A 21885-nucleotide genomic window follows, 5' to 3' on the forward strand; every position below is an offset into this window, starting at 1 on the left:
CTACTTTCACAGAGGACAGGTAGCTACACATTTAATCCCAGAAAATGTAGTACATTCTTCACTCTTGTTAATTTGAGTTATTTTTTTCTATGCTATGAAGTACTCCTACATTGCTCTCTTTCCTAAAATTAATTATAGGGCAAGTTGAACTAGTCACTGATGGAGAATTTGATAAACTTTCTTCATTAGGCTTAGTTTTCATTTCTTCCTTCTAAACCCTGCCCATGAGAAACGGATGAAGGCCTGACAATATGATAAATGATAGAAATAAATATTGTTATGGTATTTTGAACTATATTGTTTTATAGCCATTATCATATTTGTACATCTTTGCAGATGTATGGTGTTAGGGAGGAGAGGATTAGGCGTATTTCTACTTTGTAATTTTGAAGATTTTTATGTCAGTTAACTGCATACTGAGGATAGTCAACTAATTTCTAAGCACAGGGGCCTTTTTTATTCTTTTGTAGGAGTGTGGAGGTAACAATTAAAATGTAAGATTTTATATACATATATATATATATATATATATATCGCAAATGCGTAATGGAGTATTATTCAGCTATAAAAATAATGAAATTAGGTTCTAAGCAGAAAAATGTAAGGAAGTGGGGACTACTATATTAAGTGAAACAAATCAAACTCAAAACACATTTTTTATATTTTCTCTAATATATGGAATCTAGAAAACAAATACACATGCATGTACACACACATGCAATACCACCAAAGATAACATGAAAATAGAGGGAATATTATTAAGTAAGTGACAAGGAATAGGGAAAAGGGGAAATGGATAGGATCAAAATATTTTATATGCATAAATGAAAATTGTCTAAAACTTTTTATGAGGTCGTTGCTTTTTGATTCTCATAACACTGAGTAATTGTCTAAAACTTTTTATGAGATCATTGCTTTTTAATTCTCACAACACTGAGTCACTGCCTTCAATTTAAGGGTAAATGAAATGATGCTTATTAACTTGCTTTTGTGTTTTTGGTCAGGTGAGCAGTCATATAGTTAGATTCAGACTCAGGTAAGTCTAATTTTAAGTTCTGATTCATATCCACTATATCATCCATTCTCTAACTGAGGAATGGTTTATGGTTATGGGCACAGAAGATGCATTTCTTTTGGTAGAAGAATACAGAGCCATGTGGTACAGTCATGTACAAGAACCAAAGGCTTAGAGCCCTACAGAACAAAATGCCATTTAATCCGTTGTCATCAATGATCAAAAGAAAGGCTAAGAAGGCAATTACTAGAGTTAATTTTAAAAGCATTAACAAGAAGTAGCAGATAGACGGAGTGACGAAACTAGCTACCTATAGCAGACCTCATGGCAAGGGACAGTTTATATCTAGGCTTTTCCAACTAGTGGCTGGAAAACTATTGTAAATTACTTTTCTCCCCTGAAACTTATCAACTCTCACCTGCTTGGATCATGCACTATTGAAATTACAGCTTTCTCTCCTGTATCTGTTCTAGGGGAAAAATTTTAATATTATTTGCACATGATAGAACTCCTATTAAGAATAACAAAAACAATGAAAATGATTTCCCCAATATTTTTGTTTAATTATAACTCTACCTCTCTTTACCTCCTCACTGTGAAAGCATCTTAAGTGTTCTTCAAAATATGTGTATCCATTTCTATGTTCTTGTTGCTACATTTTAAAAAGGTTAAAGTGAAATACATCATACATTTAAAATGTTGTAAAACATGCTTGTTTTGTTTTTCCTCAATGCATTATGGTCTCAGTTTAAAGCTCAATAAATGGAAAATCGCTAGTAGCTTAGGCATATTTTGCATAGTCTAGATCCACCAAATACTCCCCCTGGAAGCAAACACTGTTGTGATTATTTTATAAATTATTTCTTATTTTTCTTTATAAAATTAATATATATATATATATATTTCTAAACATTTAGTTTAGCTTTTATGATTTTTGAAATTCAATTCACTGTAATTATTCTTCATGCTTCTTTTTAGTGACTGGAGGCATTTCCTAAGTAGTAGAATTTTTGAGATTTGACTATACTGATAAATGCAAATGCAGTTTATTATTTGCTATCCTGCATATTTTTCAATAAATAAATGGATGCAAACTTATTTATCCATTTAACCATTAATGGGTACTTGGGACATTTGCATTTGCTCTAATAAACAACTCTGTTACATTCTCACACATATCCTAAGTAAATAACTGAAAGTATTTCTCTGAAGCATATACTTACATTGGACTGCAAATTGTTTAGATTCATTAGCAATGCAAACACTTCCAAAATGTTACTGTCTATTATTTGGATTACCATATGATGAGAATTTTCTTTGCAGTACAGCTTTGCAGAGAGGTAAAATTACTTGATTTGAAAGTTTTGCCTATGTGTGAAATTGTTTTTTGCAGTTTGCTATAAAGGTCTCTTGAGTACTTTATTATTGATTTGTAAGATTTACCTGTATATTGTGCATGACAATTTTGGAAGGATTAAATAGATTTGAATGTCTCCTTTTACTTTATGAACTTTAAGTTTTGTTTTTGATAAGCAAATTAAGTAGAGCAATCATTTCATTTTTCAATTGACACATAATATCTGCCTACATTTATGGGGTTCCATGGGATATTTTAATACATGCACATATTGTATAATACTTCTCAAAGGGTAAGTGTTCAATTATTGCTCTGTGGAAATAACATTCAAAATCCTCTCATATATATTTTTGAAATATATAATGCATTATTGTTTTCTATCTCAATCTTGCTCTGTGATAGAACACGAGAACTTTTTCTTGCATCCAACTTTAACTTTGTAGCCATCGAGCAGACTTTCCCCATTCTCCTCCCTCTTCTTTTCAACCCCTAGTAGCCATTTTCTACTCTCAATTTCCATAAAATCAACTTGTTTATGTTCAGTGTTTGAAAGAGATAGTGTAGTATTGGCCATTTTGTGCCTGGCTTATTTCAGTTATTGAAATGTCCTCTCATTTTATGTATAATTTTACAAATGGCAGTATTTCCTTTTTATAAAGGTCAAAGTGTGTACTATTCTGTGTATGCATCACACTTTATCCATTATCAAGTGACGGCCTTTTATATTGATTCTATTTCTTGGATGCTATGAATGGTATTGAAATCATCAAGGGAATGCAAATGACTCTTCAGAATTCTCATTTCATTTCCTTTGGGTATATATCTAGCAGTGGTGATGGCGAATCATATGGTAATTCTATTTTTGGTACTTTGAAGTATTTCCATAATGTTTTCCATAATGGCTGTGCTGATTTACATTTTCTTCGGAAGTGTATAAGTGTTCCCTTCCCTTCACATGTTTGTCAACATTTGCTATTTTATTTTTATTGATTTATTGCTTCAATAATAGTTACTCTAATTGTAGTGAGCTTATGTATCTCAGGGTGAGTTTATGTTGGTCTCAATTTACAGTTCCCCAATGATTAGTGATGTTGAACATTTTTACTCACACACCTGTTCACCATTTGTGAACAAGTCTTTTGAGATATTCCTACTTAAGTCAAAAGTTCATTTTTTTATGTGGCATTAGTAGCCCCATTTTATTTTTTTCCATTGTTTGTTGTTACATTTACAGCAAACCTCTGGGGGCTACCTTGCAAGCACAAGGACCTGAGTACGATCCCTGGTACAAAAAAAAAAAAAAAAAAAAAAAAAAACTTGGAAAAAAAAAAAAAAAAAAAAAAGCAAACATCTAAAGTTCATTTTTAAACCAGAATGTTTGTTCATATATCCTGAATAGTAATCCGTTATCATATCCTTATTTTATGTTTACATCTAATGTGTTTTAAATTCAATTTAGTATATGGAGTCAAGAGAAATAGCCAATTATTATAGCAAGACTTGCTAAATAAACCTCCTTGTTTATTGATTCAAAATATCTAGTGTGTCTCTAATTAGCTTCTATACATTGGAAGCCATTTTCTCACATTTATAATGGTTTGTCATTTTTCTTCTTTTACTCATATTTTAAGTGCATATGCACAAATGGGTAAAAACAAAAAATGTACAGTTTAATGACTGATCACAAATGAGATGTCCATGTTATCAGCATCCTGATCAATAAGTAGAATTTTGGTCATCCTCTCTAAGTTTTCCTCATGCCTTTCACTTGTTCTATTCTTTATCTCATTCCAAGTTCATTTCTTTCTTCCTGCAACTGTGGTTTCTCATGTTTTTTAGGATGTTAATATATTAAGAATGATGTTTCTCCTTTACATTTAATTTCTATCATTCAATTGATTTGTGTCCCTGGGTAAGTTTAAAATGAAATTTGTTTGAATATACCAAAGGGCTGCTTCATTGGCACACAGATATATATGTACATGGGTATACAGAGATGATGAAACTTTGATCATACTCATATTTGTATAGAACATGACATTGTAAATGTTAAAGTTTCAAGAGTATATGAATTTCTAAAATTGATCAAACGTGAAGACACAGAATCAAGAATAATTATAATCTTCATGTAGAATAAAAAAGAAAAACACAGATTATTGCAGTCCAGGTATCCTTAGTATCTAGATGGATGTATATAGGAAGATTATTGATGATTGTTCTTGAGGTGTATTCTTTGGAGAAGGGAAGTTAGTAGACCTGTCCAGATGGAGAAGCTGAGCAGCAGTGGAGGTACAAAGGCCTCAGCTAATCCCAGGGATATCTTTAGAGGTATCATTGAGAATCATTCCTCATGTAGGTATGGGGTCAAGGCCTTTATATGTCTCTAACAATCAGGCACAGAATGTGAATCCTCCCAGAAAGGGAGGGTGACCTCGAAGCAGGTCACTTTCTCCTAAATAGAAGCCAAATTAGATGCTGCACAAATAACAACTACAGCAGCCTAAATAAAGCACATGCGAGTTAAAATCATCTGTAGGCAAAAGTGGGATGGATTGCCAACCAACATTAACAACAAAAAAGATAATAAGTAAGGATTTCTTGAGAAGTAAAAAATTCCCAGAATTCTATGAAGGAACAGAAAGCAAGAAAATTTCACATGTCTAGCTATTAAAGGGGTGATTGAAAAATATTAATATTTAAATTTTATATAAATTTTATCACAGAAAAGACACATTGCCAATAATGGTGTGTAAAAGTGTGTCAAAATAAGGAGTATTTGGATTTTATGGGGACTAATGCCCATGTGCTTTTACTAAGGTAAATTTTTATTTATACTTTCAGTAGATTGTTTATTTATCCTTCATTGACCAACTGTTCACAGCAATTTATTTAAAATAAAAATGTTACTGTGCAGGTGACGGATTTAGCTCAGGGGCACCATGCCTGCCTCACAAGTGCAAGGTCCTGATTTTGATACCCAGCACCTCAAAAAAAAATACTGTTTGTCCTCATCCATTTTATTCACTGAAACTGCCACCATGTGACTTCTGGTTTTTCCCCAAAGTCAAAATGACCAAGAAAAATAAATGTTCTGAATGCATTTAGAATATCAAGGCAGCCATAACAATGCCACTAAAGATACTCATGAAAGAGGACTTCCAGAGCTGTTTCAGAAAGTGGGAATAATGGGATAAATGTGTGAAAAGGCAGGAGAGATTTTTGAGGGACGTTCATGGCAATTTGATTTTAGTATAATAATTGTTTTGAAACTCAGACATTTATTGTGTTCTGTGACCATATTGCATATGCAATTGTTGGTAATATTATCTTTTTGTGTGAGTGCTTTTTAAATGAATTTGTTCATATTTTAATGATACTTTATGTTGTATATTTTTTTTCAGTTTTCCATATGTAGTATTACCATAAAATTCATAAAAGTATAATTTTACATGTCAAATCTTTTATAATTTTTAAATTATAGACTCTAATACTTCAACGTTGTGATTTTTCTCCTTTTCTATTTACTTATCTTTGAATGAATAGCAATGATTTGTGCTGCTACACAAAATGACAGAATTTAACTTGATAATTTTTGTTATTATAAGTATGAGTGTTCCATTCAAATATTAAAGTATGATGGAATAGTGTTTCATTTGTGGTATTCAAGTGAGAAGACTGATGGTATCTTTTAAAAAATTATATTTAACTTTATGTCACCAGATTTAAAGGGCTTCCATCTGTCTCTTTATCACAGTAGGAAAATTGCATTTTCAGTACTTGTAGTGCCAAGAAATAGACTAAAGAGTGGGTTGTTATTATTGTGGAGGGAGAAGTAGTAGTGTTGATCTGGCTGAAAGTGAAAGATTCCTGAATATTGAGAGTCTAATTTGTGCCATTGGAGACACAAAGAGGACAGAACATTCTTTACACACTTCTTCAGGGTCTTATTCCAATGGCATTTAGTCAATTTTCCCTTGATGCTTAGGAGATTACTCAACACTAATCTTTTCTATTATTTTTGAAAATCCATTTAGTATGATACTGGCTGTTTGTTTTCATAGATGGCTTATCTCAGATTGAGGTAGAGACAATCTATTCCAATTTTTGGAGGGTTTTTTATCATAAATGTGTGTTAGATTTTGTCAAATGCTTTCTCTGCGTCTATTGAGATAATCATATGGTTTTTGTCCTTAGCTCTATTAATCTAGTGTATTAGTTGTATTGATTTCTGTATGTTAAATAATCCCTGCATCACTGGGATGAATTCCACTTGGTCAGGGTGTATCATCTTCTTGGTGATCTTCTTCATTCTATTTGATAGTATGTTGTGAATTTTTGCATCTATGTTCATTAGTGAGATTGGCCTATAGTTCTCTTTGTCAGTTGGGTCTTTTTCTGCTTTTGGGATCAAGGTAATGCTTGCTTCCAGGAATGAATTCTGGAGTATTGCTTCCCTTTCAATTTCAGTGAAGTGTTTAAACAGTAGAAGCAGTAGTTCCTCTATAAATTTCTTATAGAATTCAGCAGTGAATCCATCAAGACCAAGGCTTTTATTAGCTGGTAAATTTTTAATTGCATTTCCAATTTCATATTTGATATTAGGGCATTTGGAATTCTTAGATAATCTTCATTCAACTTTGGTAATTCATATAAATCTAGAAATCTGACTGTTTCTTCTTTATTTTCCATCTTATTGAAGTATAAATTCTCGATATCATACTAAATGGTAAAAAAACTGAAATCAGGAACAAGACAAGGATGTCCACTATCACCATTTCTGTTCAATATAGTTTTGGAAACATTAGCCACAGCAATTAGAAAGAGAAAGAAATAAAAGAAATAAAGATAGAAAATGAAGTCAAATTGTCATTATTTACAGACAACATAATACTCTTTATGGAAGACCTCAAGAACTCCACCAAAAGTCTTCTAGACTTAATAGCCAAATTTAACAAAGTAGCTGGATACAAGGTCAATACACAAAAATCCGTAGCTTTCCCATATACAAACAAGAGACTCACTAAAAGAGAAATGGGCAAACAGCTCATTTCACAATAGCATCCAAAAAATTGAAATACGTTGGAATCAATCTAACAGCATAAATTAAATACATCTACTCTGAAAATTATAGTTTGAAACTATACTCTAAAAAGAGAGATTGAAGAGGATATCATAAAATGTAAAGATATCCTTTTCTCCTGGGTAGAAAAAATCAACATAGTTAAAATGGCCATACTTCCAAACCCTCTGTATAGTTCAGTGCAATCCTAATTGAAATCCCAGCAGCATAATTCATGGATCTTGAGAAACAATACAAGAATTTATTTGGAACAAGAGACCTAAGAGAAGGTAGGGGGTATCATAATCCCCAACTTGAAAATATACTACAAAGCGTGATAAAAACAGCATGGTATTGGCAAAGAAACAAACCTGAGGACCAGTGGAACAGATTAGAAGAAGCAGAAAAAAACTCCAGACACATTTATCCACCTCATCTTCAACAAAGGTGCCAAACACCCTCACTGGGAGAAAGACAGCCTCTTTAATAAGTGGTGTTGGAAAAATTGGTTGCCAAAGATTAAAACTAGACCTGCATCTCTCACCATGAATTAAAATGAAATAAAAATGGGTTAAAGATCTAAATACTAAAATAGAAGCAATAAATAGGCTGGAAGAGAGGTTAGCTAAAACTCAAAGATATTGGTGTAGGAAAATATTTTATGAACAAAATCTTAGTTTCCTGTGAACTAGCAAAAACAATCAACAAGTGAGATGTCTTCCATTAAAAAGCTTCTGCACAAAAAGAGAAACAATCAATAGTATGAAGAGACAACACGCAATGTGGGAAAATCTTTTTACCAGCTCTTCTTCAGACAGAGGTCTAGTATCTAGAATATATAAAGAACTTAAAAGAAATCAGACCTCCCAAATTTAAAGACCCAATGCCAAAATGGGCATCTGAAATGAACAGAAATTTCTCAGACCGATAAGTAGAACTAGCAAATAAACATATGAAAAAATATTCAACATCATTGGTCATTGGAGAGATGCAAGTGAAGACAACACCGAGATTCCACCTCACCCCAGAAGGAAAGGCTGCTATCCTGAAATCAACCAATAACAATTGCTGGGTGGGGTATGGGGAACCAGGAGGAACCCTGCTCCATTAATGGTGGAAGTGTAGACTTGTGCAACAACTACGGAAATCAGTATGGAAGCACTTCAAAGATCTAGGATTGGAGGCCCCATTTGACCCAGCTATCCCCCTGCTGGGTATCTTCCCCAAAGAATTAAATGAATCCTACCACAGTGATATATGTGTAGCCATGTTTGTAGCAGCACAATTTGTGACAGCTAAAACTTGGAAGCAGCCCAATTGCACATCAACTGGAGATGTGGCGGAGAATTTTTTTTTAATAAAATGGAATACTACTCAGCCATAAACAATGAGAAACTAGAGACATTTATAGCTAAATGGATGCACATTGAGGTGATACTCTTAAGAAACTAGAGACATTTATAGCTAAATGGATGCACATTGAGGTGATACTCTTATTTAAATTAAATAGGACACACATGTGTAAATACTGAATGCGTATTTCACAGTGTGAGAAAATGAAAGTGTAAATAAGGACTAAAAGTATAATAGATAATGTGAAATAGGAAGAAAAGTTGCAAAGAGGAATGGGAAGTAGGAGGTGTAGGGGAAAAGAAAGAAGGTAATGGAATTAGTATGAGTAAAAGAAAAAAATGGAAACAAAGACTTTGCAGATAAAGGGGGTGGAGGGGATGAAGAGAGGGCAGGGAAAGGGGGCAAAAATAAGAGCAAAGATGGATTATGTGAAGGTGAAAATTTCCAGTGATTAATGTCATTATGTTGTATACCTTAAATGTTCTAATAAAATTAATTTAAAAAAGAAAAAAAATCCATTTTCTGTTATTCACCTTGGGTGATATAGAGGAAAGGTCCTATATCTTTCTAATCTCATGGAATTTCCTTACCTATTTTGATATTTCTAGAATAACTTTACTTACTACTTATTTGCAAATCATTTCATAGTAAGACAGCATAAAATACAACATTAAAACATGCGTTTTTTTGTCATTGCATAGATAAAGGTTTACAAACCTGAATTCATTTAGACTTTAAACCTTTAATGTAATAATATTGGCAAAATAAAATTATTTGAGAAAGATTTGGTTTTCCATATAGGTGTGCCTTACTAACTTTGGTCTTTGAAAACCTCACTTTAAATAGAAAAAAAAAATGAAATAGATTTTTTTCTATTTTCCCAGTGATTTTCACACCACTTAAATCAGAGTCGCTCAGTGTAGTGGGCTCATTATAGTGGGAAATAGAATTTGGGGTGTCTGTCTTTAGGTTGGTTTGCCTAGTGAGAAGGTGCTTGACATCAGTAGAAGTTTCCCCTTTCCAAACTTTAATTTCATCTTTTCTCCTTTGATAAAATGAGAGAATATTAGAGTAAACGATCTTGCTGTCCTTTCAACTCTGATATTCAAGCACTTAGATGAAGTGCTGAAGTTTGTCTCAAGTTATAAGATAAGCTAGCAATAGAATTGGAAATAAAGCCTCCAGGATATATCTTTAGTTCCAATAAGATGACCTGGTGGAAAGAAAAATTTCATAAAAAAAGAGAGCAGCAAAATATATGAATCAAGGTGATATGGAGAGTAAGATTAAGGATGAAAAAGAAAAGAGAAAATTGTCTGAAAAACAAGAAAGGACAAATCGAAGGGATATGTGATATAATTGCATAATTGAAAATCATTATGTTTTCAATAAATAATAAATGTATTAATGATGGAGTACTGGTATATACATATATTGGATGATTACACATTTTTTTCTAAAGACTTACATAACCACAAAACCTTGAATATTCAATTTTGCCATTCTCCTTTCTTTTTAATTATGTGTCATGAAAAAACCTGTCAAATCCTAAATCTCTGTCTTGTTTTATTAATACTCTGTTTTCTCTGTTTCTGTACTCATTCCTCAGCATCCTCCTGAGGCAGTTATAACTTTTGTCAATAACCTAATACATCACCGCAAGTGAAACTCATTGTTAAACCACTGCCCTCTCATGTCACATGTTTCCTAAACCCTGGTTGGTGCCCCTGCACTGAAAGGACTAATTTCTAATTTAGACATATAATGAGTGATTTTATTTTAAGATTAAACACTTTTTATTTTTTGATTGTAGTGGTAGGGGCTTTTATGAAGACTGTGGAACAATAGGATCATCCAAGAGCATTATCTGGATGTTGAGTGTATGAGGATGAAGTAGTGATGCAAGAAACAAAAGGGTTGTGATTATATTACACAAATAAATGTTTTAGAACTTATTTTCAAAACTGATATGATACAATAAAATACTGAAAAAGGTGCATCCTATATTTTGCAGTTTTTATTTGATTTAAATTGTTCAATTAATATATGAACATTATTAATATGGTCAGGTACAGGAGCAAAAAAAAAATATATATATATACATGCATAAAAATACAAATGCTGTAGCTGGATTTTTGAAGGGTAAACAGAGATAAGAAAAGTAAAACTCTTCTTGTATAACCTGAGTGTAAACTTGCAAAGTTTTCTTCTTATGACTGAGATGAACAGATCATGGTTTCACTTTCTTCTTAAGGCCAAATAATAATTTTCATCTATTAAAAATCGACAAAATATCTAAAATTTTTAACAGAATTTATGTACAGAAAGAAATGATCATAAAAACTCTTTATTTCATGCACTTCACTCTGCTATACAAAAGAAATTATTAACATCCTTTACAATCCACAACCATTGTTAGTGAGCTGAGTTGAACTTATTTTAAAACCTAAATCGATACACTAATTCTATTTTATAATACTCCACCTAAGAGGATTTCTCCTTCTCTGACCAGAATCCCTTGTTTTTGGAAGCTCAATGGATTTGAAAAATCATTGTATATGTTCAAAATTGGGTTTACATCCCAGCTCTGTTACTCATAAAATGAAAGGTGATATTATATCTTTTGAGAAACACTGTAAATAACAGAACATATGTATAAGACTTTTACTCAGTGTTACACATTTTGTAGCTATTCAATTACTGGTAGTGTTTGCAGTTTTTGTTTGACATCAAGTCATTTGGTATCAAGACTTTTTTTTTGGATTGTGCATGCATGAAATTTGTGTAATCTCACTTTACTGTATATGTAGAAAGCTCAAGCTCTTTTGCCAGACTTAGAGTTGGGTCTGTGTCTTATGGTTCCCCATCCACACCTCTACTCCACAGCATGCATGATACATTGAAAAGGCTGTCTCCTAGGGACCGCCTTTGAGGTTGTGGTAGGTAAGCTAGAGATATTTGGCTAAGATATTTAGCATACAAAAAATAAAAATTTCTACTTGGATAGGAAGATGGTGGGCTAACAATTTAAATGGTTAAAATTTGTATAATTATGTATAAGCATGATTTATATCAGTTCTGTATTTGCTAATACAACATGCAACCATTTTATCCAGTCCCATTGTAAAATCAATTATTAGTCACACATGCTATTTTTCTTTTCTCATTTCCATTCCTTTCTTTTCTTTCCATTCTCCTTTCCATCTCACTTTTCCTTCCCCTTTGGAACTTTTTCCATATTTCACATTATCTATATACATTTTAATCCTTATTTACATTTTCAGTCTTTCATACCAGAGAAACTATTCAGTATTTACATCTGTATATCCTAATTATTTCACTTAAGACAGTGGCCTCAAACTGCATCTATTTAGACATAAATGTCTCTAGTTTCTTATTCTTTATGGCTGAGTCGTTCTTCATTTTATAAAAAACAAATAAACAAATAAACATATTTTCTCTATCCAGTCTCCAGTCGATGGTCAATGGGCTGTTTCCAAGTTTTAGCTGTTACAAACTGTGCTGCTATGAACATGGATGCACATATATCACTCTGGTAAAATTATTTTAATTGTTTTGGAAAGATACCTAGTAGGGGAATAGCTCAGTCAAATGAGACCTCTAATCATATTTTTTGCAGTATCTCCATACTGATTTCCACGGAGGTTGCACCAGTCTACACTCCCAGAAACATAGGAGGATTCCTTTCTTTTGACAATCCAAACAGCATTTGTTATTGGTTGATTTCTTGATAGCAACCATTCTTTTGGGATGAGGTGCGATATCAGCCTTGTATTCATTTTCATTTCACAAATGACCAGTGATGTTGAACATTTTTTCATATGTTTATTTGATGATTCTACTTCTTTTTCTGAGAAATATCTGTTTATTTCAGATGCCCATTTTTTGATTGAGTCTTAAATTTATGAAGTCCTATTTTTTTATGTTCTTTATATATTCTAGATAGTAGACCTTTGTCTGAGGAACATTTGGTAAAAACTTTATCTCAGATTGTCGATTGTCTCTTCACCCTGTCAGTGGTTTCTCATACTGTGCAGAAGCTTTTTAATAAGATGAGATCCCAACTGTTTTTTAGATCCCAATTTTTATGCTTTTTTCACCTGTGATTGAGATTTTGTTCATGAAATAATTTCCTACACCAATGTTTTCAAGAGTTCTACATAAACTCCTTTGCAACTGGTTTAGTGTTTCTGTTTTAATATTTAGAACTTTAATCTATTTTTATTTCAGTTTAGTGCATGATGAGAGATATAGGTCTAGTTTTATCTTTGGCAAGTTGAAGCCCAATTTTTCCAACATCATTTACTAAAGAAGCTAACATTTCTCCAGTGAGGGTATTTGGCATCTTTTCAAAGATAAGGTAGCTGGATATGTCTGGAATTGTTTCTGCATCTTCTAATCTGTTCCACTGATCCTTGCATCTTTTTCTTTGCCTGAACTATGCTGTTTTTTTTTTTCATATTAGCTTTATAGTATAGTTTCAAGTTAGGGATTGTGATACCCCCTACCTTTTCTTTATTGCCTAGAATTGCTTTCACTATTCTAGGTCTTTTGTGGTTCCAAATTAAGTTTTGGATTGTTTTCTCAAGGTCTGTGAAGTAGGAGGTCAGAATTTCAATTGGAATTGCATTTAATGTATACAACAGTTTTAGAAGTATGGTCATTTTCAGTATATTGGTTTTTCCAACCCAGGAACAAGGGATATCTTTCCATTTTATGATTTCTGTTTTTGTCCCCTTTTTCAGAGTGCTGTAGTTTTCAGAGTACAGCTCTTTGATTACTTTCACTAGCTTCATACCTAGGTATTTCATTTTTTTGATTGCTATTGTGAAAGGAATTGTTTCCCCAGTTTTTCTCTCAGGGAGTCTGATGTTTGTGTATGGGAAGGCTATTGATTTTTGTATGTTGACCTCTTATCCAGCTACACTACTGAATTTGTTTATTAAGTACAGAGAACTTTTGGTGGAGTTCTTGGGGTCTTTTATATAGAGTATCATGTCATCTGCAAATAATGATGAATACATTTCCTTGTTTTCTCTCTTTATTCCTTTTGTTTCTTTCTTCTGTGTAATCTCTGTGGCTAATTTTTCCATTGAACAGGAGTAATGATTGTGGACATCCTTCTTTTGTTCCTGATATTAGCAGGAAGGATTTTTACCATTTAGTATGATTTTTGGCTGTTGGTTTTTCATAGATGATTTTTATCAGGTTGAGATAGAGATTGTCTATTCCAATTTTCTGTAGGTTTTTATCATGAATTCATTTTGGATTTTATTGAATGCTTTTTCTGTAGCTATTGAGATGATCATTAGGTTTTTTCCCCTAATATCTGTTAATATACTGTATTACAAGTATTGATTTGTGTATGGTGAACCATCCTTGCATCCCTGGTATGAACCCAACTTAGTTAAGGTACATGATCTTCTTGATGATCTTATGAATTCTGTTTGCCAGTATCTTATTGAGAAATTTTGTATCTATGTTCATTAATAAAATTGGCATATAGTTCTATTTTTTGGTTGGGTCTTTTCCTGTTTGCTTCCAGGAATTTGGAAGTATTCTAGAAATTTGGGCGTATTGCTTCCCTTTCAATTTTATTGAAAAGTTTAACCAGAACTAGCAAAAATTCTATATATGTCTTGTAGAATTCAGCAGTGAAGCCATCAGAACCTAGGCTTTTCTTCATTGGTAAGTTTCTGTTACATTTTCAATTTCATTGATTGATATCAGGTTGTTTAGAATTTTCAGGTATTTGTTCAACTTTGGAAATTTATATGTAACTAGGAATCTGTCCATTTCTTCTGTGTTTTCTGTCTTATTCATATATAATTTCTTAAAGTTGGTATTAATGATCCTCTTATTTTGCTGAGCCTCTTGAAACTTCACTTTTTCATTCCTAATTGCATAGATTTTGGCCTTTTTTTTTCCTTTTTTTGATAAGGTTAGCTCACAGTTTGTCAATTTTGCTTATCCTGTCAAAGAACCTACTCTCTTTGCTTCATTCTTTTCTTTTTAGTATTTTTTTCATTGCTTTGATTTCTGATTTAATGTTTATAATTTCTTCCTTTGTATGAGCTTTGGGTTTATACTGCTTTTCTTTTTCCAGAAGCTTGAGGTTCAGCATTAGGTTGTTTGAGCTCACTCTGCTTTCTCAATATGAACATTCACTGCTATGAATTTACCTTGTAAAACTCTTTCATTGTATCCTATAAATTCCAATATTTTGTATTGGGATTGTTATTTAATTGTAGAAACTGATTTCTTCTTTAATTTCCTCTGTAATCCATTGGTAGTTTAGGATTTTGTTTTTCAAGATCCATGTGTTTATGAAATACTTGTATTTTCTTCTGTTATTGATGTCCAACTTCATCTCACTATGATGTGATAATATACAAGGGATAACTTCAGTTACTTTGCATTTACTTGAACATGATCTATGAGCAATTGTGTGGTCTATTTTTGAAAATGTGCTCTGTACAATTGAAAAGAATGTGTATTCTGATTTTGTGGTGTGGAATTCTGTGGAAACATCTGTTAAGTCCGTTTGTTCAAGAATTTGCTTTGTAGCATTTCTTTTTTTATTTTTTATCTAGTTGGTCTAGCTATTTGTGACAGTGGGGTATTGAGGTCCTGCACTGCTATTGTATTAGTGCTTGTTGTATTTTTCACATACATTAATATTTGTTGTATATAGTTGGGTGTACTAGTGTTTGGTGCACATATATTTATGATTGTCATCTCTTCCTGTTGGATTTTTCCCTTTACAAGGATGTAGCAAGCTTCCTTGTTCTCTTAATTAGTGTTGGTTTGAAATCCATTTTATCTGAAAATAGGATAGCTACTCCTGCTTTATTTCAGTTTCCTGTCACATGGAGTATTGTTTTCCACCCTTTAACTTTCAGTCTATGAGTTTCTTTTTAAATTGTGTGTTTCTGGTATGCAGCATATTGTTGAGCATTACTGCTTTACACACTCTGCCAGTGTATTTCTTGGTGAATTGAGGTCACTGGCACTGGTAGTTATAACTGATATGTTTTATCTTTGTCATGCTATTCTTTTTTTGTATTTTTAACTTTGCATTTAATTTATTGTCATGCCTGATGGACTTAATCTGCTGTACTTCCTGGGGCTGTAATCCTAGGATATTGTTTAAAGATTTTTTGAGTGCTGGTTTGGTATTTATGAAGTTCCTCAGGTATTCTTTGTCAGGAAAGTATTTTATTTCTCCATAAATTTTGAAAGATAGTTTGACAGGTTTCATTAGTCTGGATTTTATGTTATTTTCCTTTAGGGCTTGAAATATGTCACTCCAGGCTCTTCTTACCTTGAGGGTTTTTGTTGAGAAGTCTGCTGAGATTCTGATGGGCTTTGCTTTGTATATGATTTGTTTCTTTTCTCTCACTGCTTATAGAATTATGTTCTTTTGTTGGATTTCTAGAATCCTAAATATTATATGCCTAGGTATAGACTTTTTTTTTAATCATGGGTACTTGGAGTCCTATATGCCTCACTTAACTGTATGTGAAGTTCTTTTCCCCTGCTCTCTGACAGAAAATAGGGAAGTTTTCTGTCATTACTTCTGTGTACATTTTTTTGTGTTATTTACATTTTCTCCTGTTTCTTCACTAACTCCTGTCAGTCTTCTGTTATTCTTTTATCATCTAGGAGCTGCTGGATTGCTTTCTGGTTGTCTCTTGTGAATTTTAAGAAATCTTTCTCTTTCTGGTCATTGATCACAATCCTTTCTACTATATGTGATATTCTGTGCTCATATTGGTTCTTTCTGCTGTGTAAACTTCCAATGGAGTTTTTAATCTCCTGGAAATCTGTTTGCATCATTTTTATGAATTCAAATTGTTTCTATACTGGGATTCTGTCATGTTCCTCAGCTTTTCATTTTTTTTTTTTACTTGTGTCTGCTCTAGAGTTATTAGTTATGCTTTTCACTAGGGACACAATCTTTGTTGATATCTGAGAAATTATTTCTGATTTTACTTTACCAGATTCTCTTTCGTTGCCAGTTCAGGTTGACCACCTCTTTGTGTTTCAGATTTTTCCATCTTATTGTCCCCTGGGGTTGTCTTTAGTGATCTGGAAGTCTGTTTTTGAGACTTGTTTAGGTGTCTTCTCATTTCAACCATTTCTGTCTACTGTACCTTTATTGAAGTGATTCTGCTCACCCAGTGGGCTTCAGTTTTCAACAAGCCTCAGAAAGACTTTCTCTCTGCTTCTCACCACTGTGCCATTTCCTGGGTTCAGAATGATGGCCTTCTGGATTTCCAAGCTGAGCTGTTTTCTGGGCAGGATTCTAGCTGGCTCTTGTGTGTACTTCCTAAGGGTATCTTGGCAGGCCTCTGGATGGGGCCTGCAAACCTATGCAGCTGTTTTCCAGGCTCTCCTTTGGCTTACACCTGCCCAAGCTGCTGGTATCTGGGTGGGTTCTGACTTGGGCCTTCCTGCCTGTACAGCTGTTTTCCAGGCAGACCTTTGGCTGGTGTCTGCACTGCTCAGATGCTGGTGTCTGGGCAAGTTTTTGGCCGGGGCCTGCACCATTCATGCTATTTGTTTTGATGGAAAAATAAATATCTGGAGGCTAAAATTGAAATTGTTTGATGACTTCTCTAGTATATTAAAGCTGAATTTTTCACCTTTTTATAATTGTTCAGTTGAAGTAGTGCTAATATTTCTAAAAGATTGTTTTTCGTACAGCCTCTTAAAAAGAAAACCTTGGATAAGTGTTTATAATCATTAGGGAAAGATTTTTCCCTATTCATTGAACTGATATTTAAACATTTAAATTGCTACTAAGTTTTGCGGTTTGCTTTTCTTTAATACTAATATTTTTAAAGAGATGGTGGTTATGTATATAGTAATGTACATATTTACTAGAGAGAATGCAAATTATATAGAAACCTATCTATGAATATTCCTACAAAGCAAGGTACATGGCTCATGAGAACAAGGGTCAAATTTGACAAATCACATTTTTAAAATCTCCTACAAGTCAAGCTTGGTGTTTAAAGGTATGAGTTGAATAAAATAAAAAAATGCTTTCACATATAAAATTATATAAAGTTCAAATTTCTTTGTCCATTGAGTAAAATTTTATAAAACTGCCCTGCACAATTATTTGTGAATTGTTGAAGGCTGTTTCATGCCATAACAAAGTTCAGTATATCCTACAAAGCCTAAAAGATTAATTACCTGACCTTTTGTCAGCAGTTTTGTTAATCTTTAATATAAAATAAATGTAATAATTCATTGCTCCTTTTGCTATACTTTGTCTTTACTAGTTTATTTCTTGGCTTTCAGCTCCTTATTTCCCTCTTACTCTCACTATCTCTCTGGCAAGATAGCTACTGCTATCTTCTCCCTCAAACTTATGTCAGTCCAGCTCAATCACACTTCTCATACCTTGCCTATTCTTCCAATATACTTCTCTGTTATTAGCGTTCCTAATTTATCTAAGTGCAATTTTCTCCTACTTTTCCTCAGTTAACAGCCTTCTAAAAAAGCATCCTTTCTCAATAAAAGGCATTCATTATTATTTTTCCATCTCATACAATGATAGCATTTTCTACACACCAAATATTGTAACTTCCCTATAAATAACATTTTTTTCTCATGGAATTCATATATATGATAAATACTCTTACTAATTCTGTTTTCATCCTCCTATACGTGTAGTCTATTAATTTGCATAAATATGTGTTATTCAACCTACTAGACATAAAGATGACAAATGTCTTCTGTACTTGAAGAGCTCACCTTCTGGTGTAGAAAAAGACAAAACATTTGGAGTTTTTATTGCAAGACATTATTAAGTGTTATGAAAAACAAAGAGTATAAAACTTCTAGTGTATTATCAACACCTACTAATCCTTTTAATAGTTTATTTATGTTTCCCTGATATGCAATTTATAACTATTTTATATTGTATAATTTGTTAAATTCCTCTGCTCTAGTGGATGGCATTTACTTCACTGTTACCCATAGCATGGCTGCACTAGGATAGTTCCAGGTGATTCTGAATCTCTTTGACAACAGTATTATTAGTTCCAATTTCCTTGCACTGACTAGAACTACTGTTGACCCATGTTCTGACCTACAGTAGTCCATGTGAGACTCATTCCTAATATATCTTTGAAAATCCTCTGGCCCCTACTTGGGGTTGGTTCAAAGTATAAGTTCAAAACACTGACTTGTTTAATAAGAATTGCACTCGACTCTTGGTCAGTGTCCTTACTCAAAACTCTGTTCCTACATTATCACCAAATATTTTCTTTATTCCTTATTTATATTATCAGCTGGCATTTAACAAAAAACATGGATAGAGGGAAATTTAAGAGAGGAGAAAATGAGCCTTAGAGTTTAGTGAAGTTAAGACAATTCAGCATTTTCTTCTCTCCCATTTCTGAGAAATGAAGACATTGACACTAATTTGGTTTGCTACTATACACAATGGCATCAGAACTTTGAGATTGCATTTCTGGAAAGTATTAATATTATCAGAGTAATATTATAAAATAGGACAGGATTCTGGCAGAATTCACTGGATAAAATCAAACTAAGAAAATTAAGAAAAAAGCTATGAGCTTTGTCAGTCATTGACTAATACAAACCTAGGCAGTAAGTCTAGTTCTCTTCTCATTATTCCAGACAAATAAACATATCCCAAATATAGGCTGAGAGTTTGAAGGGCAGTTAGGAGAGTTGTGTCAAAGTTTATTTGATATATTTTCTATAGTGTGTCAGTATATATGTCAATTTCTTGAACTTTTCTGATGTTTTCTCCTCTCCAACTATCTCTAATCAGGTCACTTTTTTCCTAAAGTATTATATTACAACAAACATCCCAAATGCCTTCTCACCAATGGAATGTAGTATGTACTTTTCCATTAGAGTTTGTATTTTATAGGCATACTTTTGTCCTATTGGAGAAAATTAAAATAAGTTTCAATGGGTGTACAGTCTTTTAAAATTGACCCAGAAAACCTAACTAATTGTTGAATGTTGGAAAGATTTTTTTTCCAGCAAAAAGAAGAAAAAATGTTTCATATGGATTAAAAACTCAAAATTGTGTGGTAGAAAAAGATATATCAGAATGTTGCAAGAATAAAAGACTTCACTATATTCTTTTATTTGCTTCTTGTCCAATACCTCTGTGTTGGATATATTAAGAATACAGCTCCTTTTTTTCTCCAGTGCTGTGGATTAAACTCACAGCCTTCACACTGAGACCCCCACCCTCCAGTCTTTATCCTTGTTATTTTATTTTGAGACAAAGGCTCATTTAGGTCAACATGTTGCCTGTGCTGAGATTGAACTTGCAGTTCTGCTGTCTCAGTCTGCTAGATTGAGGATTACAGGCATGTGTCACCATGTCAGGCTTAATTCTTCATTTGAATACTGGCTAGAAAGACTCAGCTTATAGATATCACATAGTTAAAACATTACACTGATGTTTTAAGGTTATGTGACTAGAATATAAGGGAGAATACATGCATAACATTCAATATGTGTAAATATGAGGTTATACATGGAGCATAGCTTTGTCAGCAACAAAATACAGTGGCATTGGTATAAAATGGAGAACAATTATAAGTTCAGTATCCAACATATGTTTTCTGGATGGGTCATACATGCACTTTATGATATATTCCAAAATTTCAGGCTCATATGAAGAAAGAATATGTTCAGAAAAATAGTTCATTTAAAATGAGGTTTAAATAATTAAATTTAATTATTTTGCTGGTATATAAGTAATGCAACCAAAAATTAAAATACTAGCAGTATTGCTTTTATTTAAAGAAAATGATTTGCAAAGTAATGTTTTAATTCAGTTCTCTTATTTCTTGTTAGGATTTTTATTACTATCAAAATGCTTTTAAGCTTTTAAGTAAAGAGTGGAGCAAACTGTCTAATATTATTCATGCTTTCTGTTTTTTATTTTCTCTCATTGAGTTTATTGGTATATTTTAGGTAGTACAGTTACATTCATCATTGGGATCTTGTACCTTTACATGACAGGTCCTGATTCTCATTTTTCCTCTGTCTCTGCCCTCCCTTCACCCCCTCCTCCCCTCCCCATTTACAAACTCTTTATTTCCATTTTTTCATTTTCTCATATTTTTTTCTTTTCCCTTATTATCTTTCCCCTACCCTTCTCACTTTCCCTACACCTTTAGCCCTTATGTAGTCAAGTTTGTCATTGCTAAGATAGTTAAAATAACAATTTAGGAAGTATAAGAAGCATGTACATTCAAGGCAATGAAAAGAACAGCTACAGTGAGACTAAAAGTGTATAAATTATACTAATTTCTGATTCACTGACCACTTTACAATGCTTGTGATAATGAATGTGAAATAAATATATTCTTAGCTGAAATGTTGTTCCTCTTTCAATGAGAACATCCTTTTAACTCAGATGCACTATTTCATGGACATTGGTATACTACAGGATGAAAAAGACTTTATCATATTAAAGTCATGCCTTTTTCTTTCATTCACTTGCCTTAATTTTGGAAAATGTAGGTTCATTTCTTCTTAATCTGTTTTGACTTATTTTGTGTATGACCCAGGTCATTTGCCCAGGGTTTTACATAAGATAATAAAAATTTCTCCAACTGGATTCTTTGATTTTGCTCTTATCAATAAATAGATCTGTTTTATTTATTTTACAGATATGTAAGCTCCGCCTCTTAAATGATGCTTTTCTATTCTCATTTATTCTAACTACCTTAGTTCCGGACACTCGTGATCTATATTATTATATCAGATCAACACAGCAAATGCTTCTATACCTGTAGGATCTATATTGTGTACTTCTGGCAGTTTCTGAAAATATTGAATGTCTGCTTTGCCTTAAGATGTAAGCATCACCCGAAGCTTTTCTAGTAACTTTCCCACTAACTTGGTAGTCATATTACTGAAGTTCTCTTCAAGTAAATTGTCCTCAGAGGAATTTATCCTGCTTCCCCTCTTCCAATTACAAATCTTCCCAATCTATCCACATGCCTCAGTTTCTTGCTCAGCATCCGCTCCCCCCAAGCTTCAAGGGGAAATTTTGCCATCCAGGGC

The sequence above is a fragment of the Fukomys damarensis genome, unplaced genomic scaffold (assembly GCF_012274545.1).
Source record: "Fukomys damarensis isolate Sample0158 unplaced genomic scaffold, DMR_v1.0_HiC HiC_scaffold_2, whole genome shotgun sequence".
In the NCBI taxonomy this organism is placed as follows: Eukaryota; Metazoa; Chordata; class Mammalia; order Rodentia; family Bathyergidae; genus Fukomys; species Fukomys damarensis.